Here is a 23,323-nt window from a genome sequence, read left to right as displayed (position 1 = left end):
ACTAGGAAAAGGGCCTTCTCTAAGAAGCTCCAGTAGTGTGAAAAATAAATGTCTTTCGTTTAAGACAAAAGATGTAAAGTGTGACATCAATAATATAAAATGAGGGTTTGAGATTAAGTAAAAGGGCAGATATGTTGGATACAATTGAAGTTGTTATAAGCTTAAACTTAAAATATACTGTGATAATTATAACATGTTTTCATGGTATCCCTAAAAAAAACTGTAGTAAATATATAAAATATAATGAGGAATAAATCAAATACCACTGCAAAAACAATCAACAAATCACAAAGGAAGACAGCAAGACAGGAAAAAAGGAAGTACAAATCACACAGAAAACAATTAACAAAATGGCAAAAAATGAAAATGTGCCTAACTCATAGATTAAACAATAGGGATAGCTAGATTGCATTACAACATAAATTTATAATTTAGCAACATGATCTTATGTGACATATTTCATAATTGCAAAGGAATATAACTCTAAAGACAAAAAATATGCCAAAGAAATACTAAAAGAAGAAGGATGTTTTAGACTATCATTTTATTACAATAACACACTATAAATAAAAATGTTTTATTAGGGAATAAAGAAGACGCTGGTATGGTAAATGAAGTTACCATTTTGTAAACAAGGTATGGTACAATTCACTAGAAAATTATATGACTACTAATGTATACACTTAATAACTTAGTCTAAAATATGTAAAAAGCAAAAAGGTCACAAATCACAGCATTACTAGGAAAACATTTACATCTTAAATCTTACCATACCTCTGAATAACTATAAATAAAAACAGAAATGGAATTATCACATATGTATGATTTCAATAACACAGTTAACAAAGTTGATCTAATACGCCACAATTGGGAAAGATCCATGTTTTGAAAAACACAATAATACTTCTACTTCTAAGAAGGTTGAGTAGATTCATTTTTCTTATTTTTCCCACTGAGGTTAGATAAAACCTTTGGACATTATATGTAAACAAACGTAACAAAATTCTAAAGAATAGACAAAAGAAAACAGACAGCTGGGGCTTTGAGATCAAACATGCCAAAATAGAAAAATCACAAACTTACAGCAAATTATACCAAAATAAGAATTTGACAAAATTTGGCACCCATTTATGATTTTTTAAGTCTTATAAAGATAGGAATAGGCCGGGCACGGTGGCTCACGCCTGTAATCCCAGCGCTTCGGAAGGCCTAGGCGGGCGGATCACGAGGTCAGGAGATCGAGACCATCCTGGCTAACACGGTGAAACCCCGTCTCAACTAAAAATACAAAAAGAAATTAGCCGGTCGTAGTGGCGGGCGCCTGTAGTTCCAGCTACTTGGGAGGCTGAGGCGGGAGAATGGCGTGAACCGGCGGGGCGGAGCTTGCAGTGAGCCAACATCGCACCACTGCACTCAAGCCTGGGCGACACAGTGAGACTCCATCTCAAATAAATAAATAAATAAATAAATAAATAAATAAATAAATAAAGATAAGAGTAGAGATAATGTCCTCAACTTGGTAATATTAACATATAATATATACTACATCTACAGTGTTATTATTTGTTTTCTATTTCTCTATTATCCTTTTCTGCCTTCTTTTGTATTAGTTTATTTGTAAAATAATTTTAATGAAATCTATATATATGTGTGTGTGTGTATGTTTTAGGGGGATGGGTGTTTAAGTTACAACCAAGTTAAGTTAAATGGTAATTTCAGGCATTAAATGTATATTCTTATTGGTAAAACTTTTATTATTGTTACGGTTATCACACAACACAAGACATATATTCATTACTTTAATTTTGCTAAAATGTGTGTATGTGTATAAATTCAATGAAATTTCATAAAATTTTTGATATAAACAGTTATATACAAGATTATGAAATTCAGAAAAGTTGTGTGTTTGTATGTGTGTAAAGCCATCTTATGTAGCTGAGTTTCAGTCTGGTTTCATTTTCCTTCAGATTCAAAAACATGCTGTAACTGTCCTTATATCAAAGGTCTGATGAAAAATATGTAATATTTTAATTGTGAATGTTTTCATTTCCCCTTCAGTTTTGAAAAATACGTTCACTCATGTAGAACTCTTGATTGACACTTTGCCTTTCTTTACATTTAGCACTTTAAGATGTCATATCTGGATGTATAATTTCTGACAAGAAGTCGGTAGTGTTTCAGAAATTATTGTCACTCTATACCTCTCCCTATATATTTTGGATGCTATTTTTAGATTTTAAATATGTAACTGAAATATGAAAATGGTATTGGGTTTGTGTGTATGTGTCCGTGTGTTTATCCAGGGCATTCTAGTTTTTAAACCATGAATTAATGCATTGAACCAAATTGAATAAAATGTCAAGTATCATTTTTTCAATATTTTTATTTCATTTTTTTCTCTTCTCCTTCTGAAACTTGAATGTCAAGCATGTTGGACCATCTAAAATTATCCCATGGCTCTGTTTAATTTTGTTTTGTATCTGTTTTTTACTCTCTTCGAAACGCATAATTTCTTTTGATTTTCTGTAACTTACTGATTCTTATTGCATTCCTTTCTATAGTTAATCTCATAGAGTATTTATTTTTCGATTTCAGCTATTTTATTTTTCTATTTCAAAAATTTCCTTTTTAGTTATATTTTATAATTCTACTTTTATCCTGAGATTTCCTGAATTTTTCTTTACTACCTCCATAATTTATTTTTCTTCCTTAAGCATAGTCATAATGGACATTTTAAAATCATGGTCCACTGATTCTAAAGACCATATTGGTTGTATTTTCTCTTGAGAATAGGTAATTTGAGGCCGGGCGCGGTGGCTCACGCCTGTAATCCCAGCACTTTGGGAGGCCGAGGCGGGCGGATCACGAGGTCAGGAGACCCAGACCATCCTGGCTAACACGGTGAAACCCCGCCTCTACTAAAAATACAAAAAACTAAGCCAGGCGAGGTGGCGGGCACCTGTAGTCCCAGCTACTCGGGAGGTTGAGGCAGGAGAATGGCGTAAACCTGGGAGGCAGGGCTTGCAACGAGCTGAGATCCCGCCACTACACTCCAGCCTGGGCAACAGAGCGAGACTCCGTCTCAAAAAAAGAAAAATGCAAATCAAAACCACAATGAGATACCATCTCACACCAGTTAGAATGGCAATCATTCAAAAGTCAGGAAACAACAGATGCTGGAGAGGCTGTGGAGAAATAAGAACACTTTTACACTGTTGGTGGGATTGTAAACTAGTTCAACCATTATGGAAAACAGTATGGCGATTCCTCAAGGATCTAGAACTAGATGTACCATATGACCCAGCCATCCCATTACTGGGTATATACCCAGAGGATTATAAATCAGGCTGCTATAAAGATACATGCACACGTATGTTTATTGCGGCACTATTCACAATAGCAAAGACTTGGAATCAACCCAAATGTCCAGCAGTGACAGACTGGATTAGGAAAATGTGGCACATATACACCATGGAATACTATGCAGCCATCAAAAAGGATGAGTTTGTGTCCTTTGTAGGGACATGGATGCAGCTGGAACCATCATTCTTAGCAAACTATCACAAGAACAGAAAACTAAACACCGCATGCTCTCACTCATAGGTGGGAACTGAACAATGAGATCACTTGGACTCGGGAAGGGGAACATCACACACCGGGGCCTATCATGGGGAGGGGGAAGGGGGGAGGGATTGCATTGGGAGTTATACCTGATGTAAATGACAAGTTGATGGGTGCTGACAAGTCAATGGGTGCAGCACACCAACATGGCATAAGTATACATATGTAACAAACCTGCACATTATGCACATGTACCCTAGAACTTAAAGTATAATAATAATAATAAATTAATTAAAAAAAAAAAAGAAAAATTGTATGTGGGACTTGCCTTACTTCCTTTTGACCCTCCATTCCTTCATTCCCCTGAACACTGCCATATCTCACTGTAAAGGCATGTTTCAGTTTTTTTCAAAGGACACCATGAGTAGACCCCAGAGCTAATACATTCAATACAGTATAAAGACTTTAGAGTATGTAGAATGAAAAACGTTACCTTAGTTACTTATTTTTGTAAACCACAATTAACTTTTGTGTATTTTTAAAAATATATGAAAAACATTACCTTACTCAATTATTTTTGTAAACCACAATTAACTTTTGTGCATTTTAAAGTATATTTTGAAGTATTTTAAAATAACTTGGCAATTATTACATTAAAAGACATTAGTTCAATCAATTATAAACCCTTTTGACAAATGATGAAACCGAGGTTTACAGAAATAATGAAAGGCTGAAGATCATATATAGATTTTCTGTGCAACCACATTCACTTAAATGTAGAAATTCAAACTTAAATAAATTCTATCAATCCTTTCAGTACAGATTCAATTTCAGAGAACTTACTTTGTAGCTTAGATATCTCTGCGATAACATCATTTAAAAAAGATTATAAATTAACTTGAACCATCAGTCCATTTGTAAAAGGTTAGCTTTTAAATTCAAAGAAACAAGCCTGTTTTCTTAAATTAAGATATCTCAGACAAAAATATGTGCTCACTAGTGCAATTTCTGTAGAGAATCTATGCCAAATACATTCAATCCTTCTCTATGTATTTATCATAATTGTACTTGTCAGACTATTAAAAATTATATTCATGATAATAACCAAATCATATTTTTTGGTTATTTATTTTTTAATCTAAATTTTGTTTTCACTTTTACATCTCTCAACTCAATTCTCAAGAGAGCAGAATGCTATGCTCTCTATCAAATAATTTCAATAGCATTTGTTTTATCATTATTTATTTGTTATCTGTAGATAAATTCCAGTTGTATTAAGGGATACCTGTTGAGAATTAGACTCATATGCTATTTTATTCCTTATTTTGTTTTTAACCTTGCATTTCTAGCTATTTATAAAATAAAAGAATTAAGGATCAGGCGAAATTAAGAAATTGTTTTAACGATAAGAAAAATATAGTTAACCCTAATTTTAAAACTTCATTTGTGTGAATAAAATATCAACTTACATCCTTCTATAATAATATTTTGTTTAGCCACTATCATCAACACAAGGTTTTTTTCTCTAGACAATAAGACTTGCATTTTTGGTGCACATTAAAAGGAATACAATAAGAATAAGTGATGCAGCTTTTACTACATATGTATTGATGTTGTGGTAAGCCACTTACGTTTCAATTTAAATCTAAATTATACATTAAAACATAGATGTTTAATTTGTATCAACATTATGAAGAACATCAGCAATTACTGAGTGGAGGAAGTAAAATTTTAATATTAAACCATTATTGCTTGAATAGTATACATATTTAGGTATTTTAAAAATTAAAAAAGGCAAAAAAGCTGAAGTATCAAAAAAGGAGTTTCCACTTAAAATTTACATGTTAATTTTAAGATAGCACTTATCTATCTATATTCGTATTGAGCTTTTCTGTGTATATATTCTTATTCACCAGAGATTTTCAGCAATGCATGTAAGCTAAGGCTCATAAATTTAATATCATAATTAAAAACAATAAAATGGAACAAAGAAAATAGAAACGATCCGATTCTATTGATCAGTTTACAGTTAGAGCTTTTTTGTGAAACTTTTTTTTAACGTGGATGTAACAGATGATTCACAGGATGGGAATGAAACACAATAAGAATGTGTATTAATACACAGTACACATTGAGATATTATACATATATATTTATGTACGTGTGTACATATTTGTGTATATCTTTCTGTATTATATATATATTTAATAACATTTCAAATATATGCTGTACTACTCAACATATTTACATTTTGCCTATTTATATTCATTCCTGAAATGTGTGTTTTTGGAAACACTTGGCATAGCTAATGTTAATGTGATAAATAAATCATATATATGCTTATATGCCATTTTTAATTGAACTCCAGATGAATGCCACCTGACATTTTCAAGCATTTTATATATATTGTGATTTGGAGCTTGTGGCAATGCCATCTAGGGGTATTAGAGAGGGTCCTCAGCACCCAGCATTTAATTGGAACAGCATGTATTTTTAAAAAGGAAAACTCTTCCCATTTCCCAGTTACCATGCTAAAACTGTTCCCCTAGGCAAGCTCCAGTTCCTCTCTGTTTCCTTACTTTAAATATACATGGAGAAGTAAAGTGACAGTTGTTTTGCAAATTTAGGATTGAGTCACTGGGCATGTTGAACTCTGTTTTGCTTTTGCTCTTCTTAGACCTTAACTGCTTTCAACTCTAGGCTTTTCCTACGCGAAGAGGCCTATTTGAATCAGCGCTGTTTGAGAATGAAGTGTGCAAGGATAGTATTTCTAATTCTGGGATAATACTCCTGCCGAGACCAGCTGCGTCGTGGAGACCCTGATCCAGCGGCGCTAGAGGAATTAAGACAAAGACACAGGAATAGAGTATAAAGTGGGAATCAGGTGGCTGACAGCCTTCAGAGCTGAGAGCCATGAACAGAGTCTGACCCACACATTTATTGACAGAAAGACAGTGATAAGCATAGTTAATCTATAGATTATAGATTAGCTAAAAGCATTCCTTATGGGAAAAAATAAGCATTCTTAGCAAGGAGCAGAGAAACAGGTCCTGGCTGATTATATGCAGCAAAAGCGTGTTGTTAAGGCACAGGCCGCTCCTGGTACTGTTTGTGGTTTGAGTAGTTTTCTGCTCCTGGCGGGCCAGGTTTTCCTAGCCCTGCTCCAGTAAACTAACAACTTACAGCAGTGTGCGTGATAGCCATCAAGAGCATGTCACATTGCTGTAGAAATCCTGTTTATAGACAGTTTCTTTAAGGCTTGTTTATGACAGGGTTAGGGCTTGCTACCAGCAACTCCTACTTCTCTTTCTCAGCAATAAGAGTGATTTTGGGGCCAGGCTCAATGGCTCACGCCTGTCATCCCAGCACTTTGGGAGGCTGAGGCAGACGGATCACGAGGTCAGGAGTTTGAGACCAGCCTGACCAACATGCTGAAACCCTGTCTCTACTAAAAACAAGAACAATTAGCTGGGTGTGGTGGCACATGCCTGTAATCCCAGCTACTCAGTAGGCTGAGGCAGGAGAATTGCTTGAACTTGAGAAGCGGAGGTTGCAGTGAGCAGAGATGGAGCCACCGCACTCCAGCCTAGGTGACAGAGGGAGACCTCTCTCAAAAAAAAAAAAAAAAAAAAAAAAAAAAAGAGAGATTTTTGTTCATCAATAGGCATGCCCATATTTTATTTCTTTAATTCTTCAAAATCCTGGTGAGGAAGAGGCAGACAATTTATTGGGTATCAAACATACGATGGAGACTCCAGACATCTGGCAGTTTCTATACAGGTAGCGCAGGGTGGAGAGAAAGTACCTACACAGGTAGCACCGGTGTCAGAGAAAGAGCACAAATATCTGAGAATTCTTGGGCTAGAGGCCTAATGAGCATCTTCAGCTAAGGCAAGAATTAAAGAGAGAGGGTAGCAGGTATCACAGGAAGTCTCACAGCTACAAAGTGTAGGACTAGTAGGTTCAGAGGCAAAATTGGATATGGGGGAAATAATCTTTATAAGGCTTTTAAGCATTGCATGGTTTGCCAAAAAAAGCATGTGATGCCTTTAAACTGGAAGACACTAAATTCCCATGAGCTACAAAATATTGGAGAGTTTCTACCTTTACATGATCAGTGTCACATTAAATAGGCAGCACTAACCCACTGTTCTACATTCTATTCTATATTCAAGACTAGGGAAGGAGGTGTGGAAGGGCTGTGCTTTGATCTACTCTTGTCTACAAACTCTCAGAATGCCATTTGAATGTTTGTTATTTGTGCTTTCACTCAACTTTGAAATTTTACAAATTAAACTTCTAGTATTCAAAAGAAAAAAAGTTAAAAAATTGAACTTATCAAAGCTTTAATATATTTGAACTTTAATTTTCAAGCGGAAATATTTTTGAGATTTTGGGCACCTCCAAATTTTATTTTAATGCTATTATTTATTCTCATAGAAGAAGTCCATGGATTATTTTCAACACAGTGGTTAAGCATAATTTAGAAAAGGGAGTAGAATAAGGTGTGACATTTCAGCCTTGGATACAGACTATCCATGAGTTTGATTTCCAAATGAACTATTCTGCTCCACATATGATCTTTCCAGGTAAACCTTCTGAACTGAAATTGGACAATGTACTTAAAGGTGTCAGTGTCATAGTTTGAATTGAAGAAATGACTTCATAAAGTTGGGTTCAATACTGTCCTAGTAAATTGCTCAACACCTCCTCTGGTTGACTACAAGTGTTAAAGTTTAGCCCAGTGACTGAAGAGAAGGAAAATATTTTAACAGCATGTTATAAGGGAACCAATTTTCCCACTTACAGTTTCAATTCAAGCTTCAATCAGCCTTTCTTTCCACGCTTAGAGCACTCTAAATTTTTTCAGCTACTCTCAGAACAGATTCGTGGTTTTGGGTTTTTATGAACCCTGTCTTTTAACTAGATCTTTTTTACTTCCTCTTAGCTCTCACTCTCAAGTTCCTTTGATCTAATCTAGTCTCATCCCAGCATCTCTTTCCATATTGCCTCAAATAAATCTTTATAGAATCAAGCTATTCATTAAACCAGTTTATAAAATGACAATACATATACAGAAATAGGGCAAAAAGTAAAATACGTAACAAAAGCAATCAGTTAAGATAAGCAATATGCAAAAAAACTCAGAGTCAAATATGTTATTAATTTTCAGCAGTTATACAGATTTTTCTGGCATAACTTTTTATCCAACAACTTTACTTCGGTTAACTTACAATTTTAATATAAAAAAATCACATTAAGAGTTATTCTAGTTTCGATGGAATAGAGCTGTGGTTAAGACATGCTAGGTATATGCTCTCAGAGTATATTTTAATGGGAGGGAGAAGAAACAAATTTAAAAAGGCAACTAATAAATACTTTTAAATACAAATAGTTGCCTAAATATACACTAAAATAATTTTCATATGACTTCAAGTACTATAAAAGAGGGCGGAGAATTTTTGCCTTTGAGAGGAGATCTGGATATAAGCGATCACGCAAAGCTCTGTGGGAAGAGATATTTTGGCAGAATAAAAGCATTCTCCAGGATTCTGTGACTGAAGGAAGCGTGCTGTGTTCAAGAATCGTAAAATAAGCCCGTGATGCTGAATGATAGTGAAGTAGGAGGGAGCACTATGAAATTTAATTAGAGAGGTAGAGTACCATGCAGAATTTATGATACAGAAGCAGAAATTGTATCTGACTAAATTATGCAGACAGTGAATGTAATGGAAAGATATTGGAATTTCAGAGAATTGACAAGAAGAATGAAGGCTACAGCTTCTAACACAGCCATTAATGTGCTACTTCGTCAGCCTGAGAAGGAGGTCACAACCGGCTTCATTGTCTCTACATCTGCGTCACCACTACCTGGACGCTGCCTTCTCACATCACTCTTTCAAAGCTCAAAGAAACAAGTCTGAATGCTCAACTTGATCCTGTCATAATATAGTTGCCAAGAAGAAAAGGAAAGCAAATGCTGTGTCTCCCCTACAGTTTCCCATAGACACAAGTGGAGACCTATTGTATAGCAATCAATGCACCATGAGAATATCACCCCAAGTGGGAAGGAATTCATGATGCTGGGTGAGCCGAAATATAAAATGTCCATTACATGGCCCTTTTATTGGCTGATCTACATCCACATCTACACCTCTACATTAAACTGTAGGTAAAAAAAAAAAAATGCTTCTACTTAACTACTGTAGCCGTTTTTTCCTTCTATTATTCTCCAAATATCAGTGATCTCCAGTATGTGTAAGCCCTAATTATACCTATTTCTTTTTTTCTAGCATATTCTTTATTTTGTTAATTTTCACACTAAATTGTAGATATATACAAACATGTAACTATATACACACACACATATACATAAATTTTTAGGCATCACATTTTTACTGAAGATCTTAAAATGAAAAACAAGCCTCTTGTTGCAATTTTTCTCTGACTTGGTTTTGTTTCGTGGAGGGAATCACTTATAACTGTTTCTCTTTTTTATTCTAATCTAAACAAACTGAAAAATCCCTAAATAACATCTATTAAGATATGATCTCCAGTATGTGTAAACCCTAATTATTCCTACTTCTTTTTTTCTAGCATATTCTTTATTTTTTTATTTTTTAATACTAAATGGTGTGTGTGTGTGTGTATATATATATATATATATAAACACATAACTAATTATACACACACACACAAAATTAGGCATCACATTTTTACTGAAGATACTGAAATGAAAAACAAGCCTCTTGTGGCAATTTTCTTCTTACCTGGTTTTGTTTCATGGAGGGAATCACTTATTACTGTTGCTCTTTTTGATTCTACTCTAATCAATTTGAAAAAAATACCTAAATAACATCTATTAAGGTATGTTATCCTATGACAGTTATCCTAGAATGAAAATGGTTCCAACAAAATAAAACTTTGTTGTTGTTTAAAATTAAACTCTGGTTGGGGAAGTGCAGTATGGGATAAGATGCTCCATGTAGTAGGGATGCAGTCTTTAGTGTCTGCGATAAGTATGACCTCAATATCATACACACAGAAGATAGGTACTATCACCTATTTTCTAGGTATTAAGATGGAGAGGTAGACTTTATTTTGGGCAGTCATATGCCTAACTAAACACTTGTAATTAGGATATAGCCAGTGGTCTGCAAAAGTCTTTCTCTTTAGTCATCTAATGTATTTACCTTTCCATTCACAGGCACAGTACTCTTGCCACCATCCTCCAAGGGAGAAAACTGGAAAAGTTCATTCAGCTCATGAATCTACCCCAAATCCAGGACCTCTGAGTGATTTCTACTGTGGTTCAAAGTTCTGAATGTGGTATCTCATGGCCATGTAATCTAAAAACTAAAGACTCAAAATATCTATTATTACTATTACTAAATCATTCTGATGGAGATATTCTTTACAAATTCATCACAACGCAGTCAGCAGTGTGCTGTCTCTATCTTTATTAAAGCAAATATTTCATAAACTCAGAGAGATGTCATACTCTCATTTTAAAGACTAAAAACTGAGGCCTAGAGGAATGAAATAATTTTCTTAGGAACTCACATCTAGCGAATACAGAATTATCATTTAGAATCAAGTTTTAAAATTCTACTCTTTCTTCTCTTGGTGTCACACTTACTCACTCCATGAGTAGCCATCACCCTATTGGTCAAAACACCTGGATTTCTCTTACACATAAAAAATCTAGAAAATCTTCTACTAAAGTATACATTGTCAGAGAGCAGCATCTTATTCATCTGAGTATCTCTTACCCGACAAAATACCTGAAATATAGCAGTTGCTGAATTGATGTTACTAAAGAAATTAATTATTTGGTGCCTAAAAATATCAAATGTTTATTTAAAGTACTTTCAAACAAAAGAAACTTTTATAAAAAATCATATAATCCTGCACCAAACATCAAAATTTGATATGTATACTGCAATAGAAATATGATGAATACTGTAAAAGTCACGCTTGGAGAAGGGATAAGAGTGGAGAATTAATGCACAAACAGTTACTAATAACAGTTATGAAACCTCTACCCTAGAACTTAAGTTCCTTGGTCAGACGTAGACTAGTCTGGTTATTCTGCCTTGAAAATAGATATTTATAGATACAGTGGTTTAGTCTGAATATCTGGCCTTTTACTGACTCATTTCTGTGCTTCTCTCATTTTGTCCTCTTGACATCATATAAAGCTAGCCACCTTGGAGCAATCTGTATTAGTTTTCTATTGCTGTTGTAACAAATCACCACAAACTTACTGGCTTAAAACAACACACATTTATTATCTCACTGTTCTAGAAGTCATAAATATGGGTTGTCTCTGTTGAATGTTCTATTTCGAGTTTCACATATTAAGACATTGAGGTGTTGGTTTGCTACAATCTTTTCATGAGACCCTGGGATGAATCTGCACCTAAGCTCATTAAGGTTGTTGGGGGACTCTATTCCTTTGAGGTCATGGAAATAAGATTCTTTGTTCTTTGCTGGATGTCAGCTGATACTGCTCTTTATATCTGAAAACAGATTTACAACTTGTACAAGGACAGTGTTATAACTGGTTAAATCTGAGGGAAAAAAACAATTTACTTTTCTACTCTCCAAAGCACCGAAGTGGAGTGAACCCGGTAAGTGAATATTATGTCTCTGTTCATAGATGGAGGCTCTACTTTCAACTCCTCTCTTTCATACACACTTTCTAAGAAGAAAATGTTAATACACAAACATCCTCCACTTGTCTCTATAGGTTTTCCTAATGCGTAGGCCTCAGTTGCAATATAGGCTGATTTGTGTGGTATTACAGATGACAGTCTCACTGGGTATTTTATCACTGCATTAAAAGGATAAATACATCATAGCTTTCCAACTGCAAAATCTGTCTTCTTACCACCTTCTAAGTCAATGCCACTGTTTAAGCATTAGCATTCGCAGGACTCTACTTCCAGAAAAGAAATGTTGTATTAATAAATATCAGGGTTATGTAAAAATGATAGACAAATGTAAAAATGGCATTTATACATGTAGACAATGTGGATAATGTATACATTTGTTCCCCTTCCTCCCACAGGTGAATTTGGTGGAGGCAGTATAGGGCTAGTGGCGAGTTCCTGTTGTTAGATGCCAAGGTGCTAGGTTTTTTCATCTTTGCTCTTCTTTCTGTAGTCTCAGCCTCATAGTTTAAGATGTCAGTTTTCCTTTTCAAGGAGGCACACAAAGGAAACCATTTTTTAAAAAGACAGTAAAAGACACAGTTTTGCTCTCTCTTAAGGAAGCTTCCTGAAGCTCTGATACAATATTTATACTTACAGATAATTGGTCAGAAACACACATATGCCCATATCTTAAAAAAAGAAAAGATAGGTGAAAATTAGGGATTTTAATATGGACATCCTTGAAATAAAATGAAGCTGAAAATTCAGAATTTACATGAGTGACCCAGGCCTAAAGCCTCTTTTACCCAAAGCCTGAAAAATCCTTCAATTCCTTTCCCTCACTGGGAAAAACCAGAGTAGGTTGGCAGAGAAATCAACAGGAAGGACTGAGCCAAGGTAAGTCAGCAGGTGCAGAAACCCATCTTCTGTCCAGAAGCACTGCAATGGTTGAACAGAAATGAAAAGATAAAAGCAGCTGCAATAAAAAATCTGGCCCAGAAAGCTGCTTTGAGCCTTTGGGTTGAAAATTCCTGTCCTGAGAAATAGGACTCGCAGGTAGCACCCGTGGGGAATACTGAGCTAACGTGCCCCCACAGAGAGCAACCCAAAAGCCAGGCCTGGAGAAATCTCTTCTGCCCTTTAGAGAAGGTCAACAGAGGTCAAAGAGAGGTCCAGCAGTACTGCACAGGAAAAGCTCTGAGAATTAAACTGCCATTTGAACCACAGCTCATGAAAGTAGGACAAGGCCTGCATGAATCTCAACAAGGTGACTGACTTAAAATTAAAGATTTAAACAGGAGTTAGACTTGTCATGTACAATAGACAAAATATCGAGGATACAATCTACGATCACTCATTATAAAAAGAACCAAGGGAATCACAACTGGAATGAACAATAAACAGTGTAACTGATGCTACCACTGAGATTAATCAGATATTGAAATTATCTGACAAGGATTTTAAAGCAGCCATCAAAAAATGATTAAAGAAACAGTAAAAAAAAAAAACTCATAAAACAAATAAAAAATAGATAAACCCAGCAAAGAAACAGAAGTTATAGAAAAGAACAAATTGAAAGTCATAGAACTGAGAAATACTTTAAGAGAAATATAGCAACTCACTGGATGTGCTCAATAGTGGAGCAGAGATGGCAGAGGATAGAAACAGTGAACTTGAGGACAGGTCAATACCATTCACCCAGTCTGACCAACAGAGTGAGGAAATAGGCTGAAAACAATTGAACAGAGCCCCAGGAATCTGTGAAATAGTACCAAATATCCAGTGTTTGCCTTAGAGTCCCAAACGAGAAAAGAGAGAAAAAAAGAGTTGGGTTGAAAGAGCATTTACAGAAATAATGTCTGAAAACTTCTCAAATTTGGTGAAAGACAGAAATAACCAAGAAATTGAGAGACTACTAATTGAGATAAACCCAAAGATACTCATGCCATGAAAAATACTGTGTTGAAAGCTGAACAAATTACATCATATTTAATGGTGAAAGACTGAATGAATTTTTCCAAAGTAAGGAATATCCACTCATCACTGTTACTCAACAATAATTGAAGTTCTAGATGCTGCTATTATACAAGATATATAAGAAAGGCATGGAGATTGAAAAGGAAGACATAAAGCTGTCTATTTGCAAATGATACGACTACATAGAAAATTCCAAGGAACGTGAAAATCAAAAAAGGATACAAGATCAAACACAAAAATCAATCTCATTTCTATGCACTGACATGAGCACATAAAAAGTAAAAACCAAAAACTGAAAAATGAAAAATTTACAATCTCTGAAAAAGTAAAGAAAAAAAAATACTTAAGTAGACCCTTAATAAGACGTGAACAGCTTCTATATGCTGAAAATTGCCAAATACCAATAAAAGAAATCAAAGACCTAAATTATTGAAGAGACACACTCTTTTCATAGATTAGAAGACTTAACCGGATAAAGATGTCTATTCTTTTTAAACTGACCTGTAGGTTAAATGCAATTCCTATCAACATCTCAGTGGGACATACAAGATATCCCAGATCCATCTGAAGTTTATAAGGAAAGGCAAAGGGACTAGAATAGTTACAATGATTTTGAAATGAAAAGTTTAAGGAATTACTCTATCAAACATTAAGACTTAGTATGTAGCATCCATATTCAAGATTGTGAGTTATTAAAGAAGGGATAGATACACAGGTTAAAGTAACAGAGCCAACAACACAGAAAGAGATCTGAAAACATATGCTCAATTTATTGTGATAAAAGCACACAAACAATTCAACGAAGAAAGGCTAGCTTTTCATGGAGAGAGCAATTAGAAATGCATATGACAAAAAACCAAATCCAAGACAAAAACTCTATATAAAAACAACCTCATAATTTTTATTAAAATTGATTCAAATAGAACATGAACTGAAATAAAACATAAACTCTAAATGTCTTAGCAAAAAAACCATGAAACTTTTTAAAGATGCAAGACTAGGCAAAAAAGTCTTAGATTTGATGCCAACAGTATGGATATTAATATGAAAAGCTGATAAAGTAGATTTTGTTAATATTAAAGACTTTCTCTCAAAAAGTCTCTGTTAAGAAGATTGAAAGATAATCAAAAGACTGAGATAAATATTTGGAAAATATATAACTGACAGAATACTAGAATCAAAGATATTTTTAAAAAATCAGAACTCAATCAAAAAAATGAAAAATGAAACAAATTATAAAATGGGCAAAAAAATGACAGAAATAGTACTGGAGAGCATATACAGATGGAAAATATGCACTTTAAATGATGTTCAACACCATTAGCATTAGAAATATGCAAATAAATGTCACAATGTATTATCACTACATACTTGTTAAAAGGTTAAAATAAAAAATAGTAACACCACCAAAAACTAGAGAGAATATAACAGAAAATATGAAATAGTGCAGATACTTTAGAAAATAGTTTGGCAGTTTCTTATTTAAAAAAATCACCTAGCCACTGAATTACTATATTACTCAGAAATTATACATTTTAACATTGATCACAAAGAAATATAAATTTCTCTTCACACAAAAACCTACACACAAGTGTTCATAGCAATTTTATTTGAAATTATCGAAAACTAGAGTCAGTCATATTGTCCTTTAGCATTAAGAAGGAAGGAATGATTAATGCATGCAATAGCCTGAATGAATCTCCAGGGAATTAACTAAGTAAAAAAAGACAATGTCTCAAGGTTACACATTATATGATTCCACTTGTATGTAATATTTGAATTGACAAATAGTAGAAGTAGAGGACCAATTAATGTTTAACAGGGGTTAATAATTGGGGCTGGGTGCCAAAAGGATGTGTGTTATCATACAATGGGAACATGAGGACTCCTGTGCTCATGGAGGTATTCAGCATCTTGATTTTGGTGATGGATACCTGAACTCATACATTAGATAACACTGTGTGGAACAAAATACACAAGTATGCACACACACAGACACCACACACACACACACACACACACACACACACACGAGTACAAGTAAAACTGGGGAAATCTGCATATAATGGTGATTTGTATTAATGTCAACAAGATAGTCCCCTCTTATTTTAGGGGGTTGTGTTCCAAAACTTCCAGTGGATATCTGAAACCATAGATAGTACCAAACCTGATTTCTGTTAATTAAAACACATTTTTGTTTATTTCTTCCACCCAAACATTTAGTGCCTTTTCCATCTTAACTAAGCACAGATCACACACTGTGGTCTTAACTATTGCAGTCTGAGATGCAACAACAAAACTAGCATAAATTTCTTTTGTCCTTCTTCACAATTTCATGCATAAAAGACTAAGTATTACTGTAGATCTTAGTAACCTCAGCATATGATTTTTTTTAAATTTCCTTATTAAGTTAAGAACTTTCTCTTTTTCACTTCGAGGGAGCACTTTATGGCTTCTTTTTGGTACATCCGAATTGTTAGTGATGCCACTCTTCTATTTTGGGGCCATTATGAAGTAAAATAAGGGTGACTTGAAATCAAGCACTGAGATACCACATCAAATGGTGCATCTGATAACCAAGTCACTGCTAGGTGACTAATTAGCGGACAGTGTAGACAGCTTGGATGCACTGGACACCAAGGGCGGGTTCTTGTCCCTGGCAAGTTAGAGGGGGACTGCATAAGATTTCATCACACTACCCAACATGACCTTCAATTTAACTTACAAATTGTTTATTTCTGGAATTTTGCATTTAATATTTTCAGACCACAGTTTACTATAGGTAACTGAAATCGCATAAAATAAAACTCTGGATAAATACAAACCAATATTTTGTTTGTGATATTATACAATAGTATTGCAAAAATTGTACCATCAGAGGAAAGTAGGTAAATGTACATTGAATCTCTCTGTTTTACTTCTCTCAACTACATGTAAATATACAATGATTTAATACAATTTTCAGTCAAGAAACAAATAAGAATACAAACAAAAATATTAATATATTGAATACTATTAGATAATTTACCACTCTTTCTTTACACACACACACAGGAAATGTAGATTTTGTGTGGGTTTTAAAACCTTTGTTAGGGTTTTATTATTATGATGCATAATATAAAAACTTTTCTTCTGGTTGAACATAGACCACATCTCTTGAGTATCCACTTTATAAAATAAAAATTAGGCTGGGTGTGGTGACTCATGCCTTAATCCTAGCACTTTGGAAGGCTAAGGTGGGTCGATCACTTGAGGTCAGGAATTTCAGACCAGCCTGGCCTGCAAGGCAAAACCCCATCTCTACTAAAAATACAAAAATTAGTCAGGCGTAGTGGTACATACCTGTAATCCAAGCTACTTGGGAAGATGAGGCAGGATAATCACTTGAACCTGGGAGTGGAGGTTGCAGTAAGTCAAGATCACACCACTACACTCCAGCCTAGGTGACAAAGCCAGACTCTGTCTCAATAAATAAATACATAGGAGGAAACTTACTAACTTCTCAAAAGTTTCCTTCACTCTTCTAGTTTCCAAACTATTTCAGCTGTTATCTTTTTAAGGTAGATAAATTTACATTTTTTTGAAGCTGTAATGGCATTTTCTATAATTTATTCATAGGTAAATTTGACAGGTAGTATGTAAAGAATCATTTAATCTTTAAGTCATAGAATACTTGACTATGGCTTAAACAAACGAAAGATACTTATCTATTTGTTTGAATAACAAGAATGGTGCATAGTTTAGCTACCTTGGTTTTAAATTAAAGGCAATAGGAATTTATTAAAACATTTTAGAATATAAACAAATTGTTAAAAATGTAAACATTTTTACTATGATAAAGGACAGGGATTTCTTTCTTTCTTTTTTTTTTTTTTGAGACAGAGTCTCGCTCTGTCACCCAGGCTGGATTGCAGTGGCGCTATGTCATCTCAATGCAAGCTCTGTCTCCCGGGTTCACGCCATTCTCCTGCCTCAGCCTCCCGAGTAGCTGGGACTACAGGTACCCACCACCATGCCTGGCTAATTTTTCTTATTTTTAGTAGAGACGGGGTTTCGCCATGTTAGCCAGGATGGTACCATTCTCCTGATCTTGTGATCCAAAAGGGCAGGGATATTGTATTTTTTTTACACAGCTCATTCCTTGGCTTGTTGAGGGTAATTATAAGTTTTGTTCCTTCAATCATAATATGTTTTTTCTTCAGATTTCTGTTACAATTTTGTATTTATATTTTTCTACTACAATATGCGTAGGTATAGTTATGTTTTAATTATTACACATCCTGCTTAGGATATGTATAAATTGTACAAATTGGTGTTGTGATGGTTTCTAGCATTTTCTTTAATGGTAAGCTACTGTCTTTTAGATACCATTTATTTCACATTATTCCTTAGCTTTCCTCTTTAGAAATTCACTTACATATATGTTAGATTTTTACCTGATTGATAGGGTTTGGCTGTGATCCCACCCAAATCTCAACTTGAATTGTATCTCTCAGAATTCCCATGTGTTGAAGGGGAGACCCAGGGGGAGGTAATCGAATCATGGGGGCTGGTCTTTCCTGTGCTATTCTCTTGATAGTGAATCAATCAGATCTCATGAGATCTGATGGGTTTATAAGTGGTTTCCACTTTTGCTTCATTCTCATTTTTCTCTTGCTGCTGCCCCGTAAGAAGTGCCTGTCATCTACCGCCATGATCTGAGGTATCCCCAGCCATGTGAAACTGGAAGTCCAATTAAGCCTCTTGTTCCCAGTTTCAGGTATGTCTTTATCTGCAGTGTGAAAATGAACTAATACAGTAAATTGGTACCAGTAGAGTGGGGTGTTGCTGAAAAGATACCTGAAAATGTGGAAGCAACTTTGAAACTGGGTGACAGGCAGTGGTTGGAACAGTTTGGAGTGCTCAGAAGAAGACAGGAAAATGTGGCAAAGTTTGGAACCTCCCAGAGACCTCTTGAATGGATTTGACAAAAATGCTGCTGGTGATGTGAGCAATAAGGTCCAGACTGAGTTGGTCTCAGATGGAGATGAAGAACTTGTGGGGAACTAGAGCAAAGGTGACTCTTGTTATGTTTTAGCAAAGAGACTGGTGGCCTTTTGCCCCTACCCTAGAAATTTGTGGAACTATGAACTCGCGAGAGATGATTTAGGGTATCTCACAGAAGAAATTTCTAAGCAGCAAAGCATTGAAAATGTGACTTTCAGTGCCATTGAAAGCATTCCATTAAAAAAGGGAAATAGAGTATAACAGTTCAGAAAATTTACAGCCTGACAATGCAGTAGAAAAGAAAAATCCATTTTTTGAGGAGAAAATCAAGCCAGCCACAGAAATTTGCATAAGTAGCAAGCAGCCCAATGTTAATCCCCAACACCATGGGGAAAATGTCTCCAGGCCATGTCAGAGACCTTCACGGCAGCCCCTCCCATAACAGGCCCAGAGGTCCAGGAGGAAAAAGTGGTTTCATGAGCTGGGCCCAGGATCCCCACGCTGTGGGCAGCCTAGGGACTTGGTGCCCTGTGTCCCATTCACTCCAGCCATGGCTGAAAAGGGCCAACATAGAGCTCAGGCTATGGCTTCAGAGGGTGGAAGCCCCAAGCTTTGGCAGCTTCCACATGGTGCTGAGCCTGCAGGTGCACAGAAGTCAAGAATTGAGGTTTGGGAACCTCCACCTAGATTCCAGAAGATGTATGGAAATGCCTGGATGCCTGGGCAAAAATTTGTGTCTGGGTCAGGACCCTTATGGAGAACTTCTGCCAGGGCAGTGTAGAAGCAAAATGTGGGGTCAGAGCCCACACACAGAGTGCCAAATAGGGCACTGCCTAGTGGAGCTGTGAGAAGAGGGTCACCGTCCTCCAAACCCCAGAATGGTAGATCCTCCGACAGCTTGCACCGTGAGCCTGGAAAAGCCACAGACACTCAACGCCAGCCCATGAAGGCAGCCAGGAGAGAGGCTGTACCCTGCAAACCCATAGGGGTGGAGCTGCCCAAGACCATTGGAACCAAACTCTTGCATCAGCATGACCTGGATGTGAGACCTGGAGTCAAAGGAAATCATTTTGGAGCTTTAATATTTGACAGCCCTGCTGGATTTCAGACTTGCATGGGCCCTGTCACCCCTTTCTTTTGGCCAATTTCTCCTATTTGGAATGACTGTATTTACCCAATACCTGTACCTCCATTGTATCCAGGAAGCAACTAGCTTGCTTTTGATTTTGACTTTGGGGGACTGTTGGAAAGGCATGGTGGGTTTTGAAATGTGAGACATGAGATTAGGAGGGGCCAGGGGAAGAATGATATGGTTTGGCTGTTTTCTCACCCAAATCTCAACTTGAATTGTATCTCCCAGAACTCCCACGTGTTGTGGGAGGGACCCAGGGGGAAGTAAATGAATAATGGATCGGGTCTTTCCTGTGCTGTACTTGTGATAGTGAATACATCTCATGAGATCTAATGGGTTTATCAGGGGTTTCTGCTTTTGCTTCTTTCACCTCCCACCATGATTCTGAGGCCTCCCCAGTGACGTGGAACTGGAAGCCAATTAAACCTCCTGTTGTTCCCAGTTTTGGGTATGTCTTTATTGGCAGTGTGAAAACAGACTGATATACTGATTCTCATACGATTTTTATGTTATTGTATGTATTTTATATCTATTTACTTTAGTGTTAAATGTTTATTCTTTTTCAGATCTACTTTTATCTTTAATTGCTCCATTGATACACTTTTTGTAGGTTCACTTTCTTTTGAGTTTTAAAAACAATTCTTAGACTTTTAATTTATTTTATATATTAATTGTAGCTCTTTTTATGTTTGTGTGTGTTAACTCTAGTATCTATAATTGTGGGTGATTTCTATTGTCGGCTTTTATTTTTTTTTCTCTTAGTTTGCAGTCAAAGTGTCTTTTATATGCCTGAATATTGAATATTTTAAGAATTTTTAATAATTTTATTGTTTTGGTTGAGTGACAAATGTAGTATATGTAAAATAATAGAGATCACATAGGGGTGTAGGTTGTTTCTTCCTCTGGAGACAGTCCAGTTTTGTTCAGGAGGTTGGTTCTCCTGACAGCAATAGAATGATTGGAAGACGTAACTGGGTCACTCGACTGTTGTTTCTGGTTCTTCCACTATCAGAGGTATTTAATTTTGCTATTTTAAGTGAAACCTTTCTGTCTTATTTGGAGCCTCTCTTCCTTTGTGATCCCTGAACCACCATTTTGTCTGGCACAGCATGTAAATTTTTCTAACGTTCCCTTTGGCTTCTCAGTTTCTTACTCATGAATTTTAGAATCACAAGATGCCTCATGAGGAAAAGTGGGACGAGCTGCTGTGTTTACTTCCTTGTGCCTCCCTTTTCCTCCTGATCTTGTCCCACACATTCTTCCTGCCTTGGTAAATCTATGATGCCTTCAAATAGTTTTGGGTTTTGGTTTTTGCTTTTGAATAGACTGCCTAATTAGGTATAGGTTTCAGTAGGACAAGCATAAACTGGTCTACCATTATTACAAGTCACAGTACCACCAACAAGCTTTAGAGGTCAAGGTAAAAGAATTAGGAGTGTTAAAAAATATTCATGACACTTATTAAAGAACAGGAAATCACACTTTTTGTAGGGGAATTATTGGGATAGGTATAGGGACTATTGCATTGGCAATGAGATTTTGAACTAGAGAAGAGAAACTGGGCTGAACTTAAAATTAAACAAAGAGGAAGTTTATAGCCAAAAAGTAGGGTCAGGGTCACTGGGTGAAAAAACACTAAGAGAAAACATCAGGGGTAAGGGGAATTTCTGGTTAAAATGACCTAACAGGAATTTGGTCAAAGGCAGACCAGGATGAGCAGTTATTATCTGGGGAATGGTTTAGGATAATAATATGAACAGCTATGTTGAACTATAGGTCAATAAAACCTCTTTCCTTGATATAAATTACCCAGTCTTGAGTATTCCTTTTTGCAATGTGAAAACATAGAAATATAGAAAATTGGTATCAGCAGAGTGGAGCACTGCTATAAAGATACCTAAATATGTGGAAGCAACTTTGGAACTGGGTAATGGGCAGAGGTCAGAACAGTTTAGAGGGGTCAGAAGAAGATAGAAAGATTTGGGAAAATTTGGGACTTCCTAGACACTTGTTGAATGGTTTTGACCATAATGCTGATAGTAATATGGGCAATCAAGTCCAGGCTGAGGTGTTCTCAGATGGAGATGAGGAACTTCTTGGGAATTGGAGCAAAGATCACACTTGCTATACTTTAGTGAAGAGACCGGAGACATTTTGTCCCTGACATAGAGATCTGTGGGACTTTGACCTTGAGAGAGCTTATTTAAGGTATCTGACAGAAGAAATTTCTAAGGAGTAAAGCATGCAAAAGGTGGCTTGGCTTTTTCTGAAAGTTTACAGTCATATGCATTCACAAAGAGATGATTTGAAATGGAAACTTATGTTTAAAAGGGAAGTAGAGCATAAAAATTTGGAGAATTTGCTGTCTGGCCATGTGGTGGAAAAGAAAAACTCATTTTCTGGGGAGAAATTCAAGCCTGTTGCAAAAATTTCCATAAATAATGAGGAACCAAATTTTAATATCCAAGACTATGGAGAAAATGTCTCCAGGACATCTGAAATATCTTTGCAGCAGCCCCTGCCATCACAGGTCTGGAGGCCAAGGAGGGAAAAGTGGCTTCCTGGACCTGGCCCAGGGCCCCACTTGTCTATGCAGCCTCAGGACATGGTGCCCTGCATCCCCGCCACTCCAGCTCTAGCCATGGCTACAAGGGGCCAACTTAAAACTCAGGTCATGAATTCAGAGATGACAAGACCCAAGTCTTGGTGGCTTCTACATGGTGTTGGACCTGCGGGTGCACAGAAGAGTTGAGCCTTGGGAACCTCCATCTTGATTTCAGAGGATGTATGGAAATGCCTGAATGTCCAGTAAGAAGTCTGTTGAAGGGACATAGCCCTCATGGAGAACATCTCCTAGGGCAATGCAGAGATGGAACCTGGCATTGAAGCCCCTACACAGAGTCCCCAGTGAGGCACTGCCTAGTGGATCTGTGAGAAAAGGGTCACCATCTTCCAGACCCCAGAATGGTAGCTGACAACTTGCACTGTGATCCTGGAAAAACCACAGGCA

Source organism: Macaca thibetana, chromosome 6, assembly GCF_024542745.1.
Source record: "Macaca thibetana thibetana isolate TM-01 chromosome 6, ASM2454274v1, whole genome shotgun sequence".
Taxonomy (NCBI): domain Eukaryota; kingdom Metazoa; phylum Chordata; class Mammalia; order Primates; family Cercopithecidae; genus Macaca; species Macaca thibetana.
The sequence above is the reverse complement of the archived record's forward strand: the minus strand, read 5'-3'. Positions refer to the sequence as shown.